The sequence below is a fragment of the Arachis stenosperma genome, chromosome 5 (assembly GCF_014773155.1).
Source record: "Arachis stenosperma cultivar V10309 chromosome 5, arast.V10309.gnm1.PFL2, whole genome shotgun sequence".
In the NCBI taxonomy this organism is placed as follows: Eukaryota; Viridiplantae; Streptophyta; class Magnoliopsida; order Fabales; family Fabaceae; genus Arachis; species Arachis stenosperma.
In genome coordinates this window covers 23189038-23192450 of record NC_080381.1, presented here as the reverse complement: position 1 = coordinate 23192450, position 3413 = coordinate 23189038, and positions in this window count along the sequence as shown.

The following is a 3413-nucleotide window of genomic DNA, read 5'->3' as shown; positions in this document are numbered from 1 at the left end:
TTTTTATTCTAACCACAAATGTGATTTTATAGTTTAACATATGTTTATTATCAAAAATTAAAAGTTGTAATTTCTGTGTTTATATTTTCAATTAGACTATTAATTAAAGAAATTATTTTTATTTATCAATTTTATTTTTTATTATTTGTATCATAAATTTTAGTCTTTTTTGTAATATTTTTTTCTGATACTCTCTCATATATGTTATTATTTCTAGAGTTCTTATTCTTTTTATATATGAGTTTTTTTACCGCTATTGTTTTTTTGTATGAGATTTTTGTTGTTGTTTTATATTATAATTCTATTAATCCTATTAAAAAGACTAAATTAAATAAAAAATAAAAATAAAAATAATATTAAAGTCATAAGGAGTAAAAATTATAATTAAAAGAATACTAAAGAATAGTAAGAATACTACAAAAAGTACTAAAATTTAAATAATTTTTTATTAATTTAATTATTTTAAATTGTAATTAGATCTTTATATTTTTTTTTAATTGAACAGTATAGGAGTGCAATTAAAAAGAAAGAATATATAAGAATCTAATTAAAAATTTGATAAAATTATAAAAATTAATAGAATAATTAAAATTTTTTTATCTAAAAAGAATTTATATTAATATAATCCAAATAACATTTAATTTATTACAATTTATTTTTATATAAAAATTTTCAACCATAAACTATATTAACACTAACTCATTTTTAATTAAAAATAAATTTTATTCAAATTATAATATACTAACTTTAATTTGAATACACACAAATATTGGAATTATCCAAAAATAATAAATGGCGGTGGACATAATAATTAATTAAACGTTACATATTTAATTAAACGTTGACTCAACCATGGAATAAATTTTTTTCAAATGAATCTTATTTGTTGGCTTTTAATTTTAATTTTTTATTTATTATTTCAATTATAAATTTCATATAGAGAATGAAAACTGTACAAACGGAACAAAGAAAAAATTCTTTATTATTTATTAGTTTATTTTTAGTTAATAATTATAATCATTTCTAATTATTTAATTAGTAATAATTTTAAAATAGGTCTTTATATTTTTTTTAATTGAGTAGTATAGAAATAAAATTAAAAAAAATATAAAAATCTAATTATAAATTTGATAAAACTATAAAGACAAACAAAATAATTAAACTTTTTTTTATTTAAAAATAACTTTAAATAATATAATCTAAATAATATTTAATTTATTATAATCTATTTTGATATAAAAATAGTCAAACATAAATTTCGTTAACATCAATTCATTTTTAATTAAAAATTAATTTTACTCAAATTATTATATACTAATTTTAATTCGAACAGACAACAATATTAAAATTATCCAGCGATAATAAATAACGGTGGACATATTAATTAATCAAGTGTTATATATTAATACAGCGATTTTGGTCTAAAAATTAAGCGTTGACTTAGCGGTCTAGTAAATTTTTTCAAGTAAATCTTATTTGTTGGCTTTTAATTTTGATTTTTTTATTTATTATTTTAATTTTAAATTTGATATAGAGAATGAGAACATTTTTTTATTATTTATTAGTTTATTTTTAACTAATAATTATAATAATTTTTAATTATTTAAAAAATATTTTTATATATAAATATTGTGATAAATTTTTGTACACATAATATCTTTTTATTAATAATTAAATAATTAAAAATTATTAATATTGACTAAAAATAAATAATAATAAAAAAATTTTTATTAACATTTTAGAAATTATTAAATTTTTATATTATTACTAATTAAATAATTAGAAATTATTATGATTACTAATTAAAAATAAACTAATGAATAAAAATTTTTTTCTTAAGAGGGTTATTTCTATTTCTCCGATTGTCTAGGTTTCATTCCCTATGTCAAATTCAAAATTAAAATAATTAACAAAAAAATAAAATTCAAAAATAAAAAATAGTCCACTTTATATCATTTTTATTTTTAGATAAATTACATGAAAAATTTTAAGTACAAAAAAATCCAGCTTCTTGTATAGAAATAGTCAAGTGTTTTATATATTTACTATTTTTTTATTTTCTCTATTTAGTGAGAGATTAAATGTACATCTTTTTCTCATGTAAATTTTTAATTATCAAAAGAAAATGGTAAGATATAAATAGTATATTTAGTTTATTATTAATAACTTTATATCGTACATTTAGTTTGTTTTAAAGTTTTATTTTTTTGTTTGATTATTTTTTTAATTTGAAAGTAAATATAATTCTATAATTTAACGTATGTTTATTATCAAAAATAAAAAATTATAAATTTTGTGTTCACTTTTTCAATTAAATTATTAATTAAAAAAATTTATTTTTTATTTATCAATTTTGATCTTTATCATTTGTATCATAAATTCTATTATTTTTTTGTAATATTTTTTTAATATTCTCTCATGTATGTTATTATTTTTAGAATTTTTATTATTTTTTATTTATATGAGTTTTTTTTACCGTTATTATTATTTCTTTATTGTATGAAATTTTTTTGTTATTTAATATTGTAATTCTATTAATCTCGTTAGAAAGATTAAATAAAATAAAAACTAAAATAAGTCAACGAAGTTATAATTTAAATACCAGTCTACTTATTTAGAGGTTGTGGATTAGCAGTGTAGGAATGTAATTAAAAAGAAAAAAAATTATAAGGATCTAACTGCAAATTTGATAAAATTATAAGGACTAATAGAATAATTAAATTTTTTTTATCTAAAAATGATTTTGAATAATATAATTCAAATAATATTTAATTTATTACAATCTATTTTGATGTAAAAATTATCAAATATAAACTATGTTAATACTAATTTATTTTTAATTAAAAAATAATTTTATTCAAAATACTGTACAGTGTATACTAACCTTAATCCGAACACACAAAAATGTTAAAATTATCTGACAATAATAAATGATGGACATGTTAATTAATTGAGTATTATATATTAATTAAGCGTTGGGTTTTAATAAATTTTATTAGTTGGGTTTTAATTTTAAAATTTTTTTGTTGATTGTTTCAATTTTAAATTTGATATAGGGAATGAAAGCTACACAAATGGAGAAACAACTTTTTCGAATTTTTTTATTATTTTATTTTTAGTTAGTAATCATAATAATTTCTAATTATTTAAAAAATGTTTTTATACATAAATACATTGGAATGATTTTTTGTACACAAATAATACTTTTTATTATTAATTAAATAATTAAAAAATTATTAAGAATACTAATTAAAAATAAATAATAAAAAAATTTATTAACATTTTAGAAATTATTAACTTTTTTGTATTATTACTAATTAAATAATTATAAATTATTATGATTACTAGTTAAAAATAAACTAATGAATAATTTTTTTTTTTCAAAAAAAATTGTTTCTCCATTTGTCTATCTT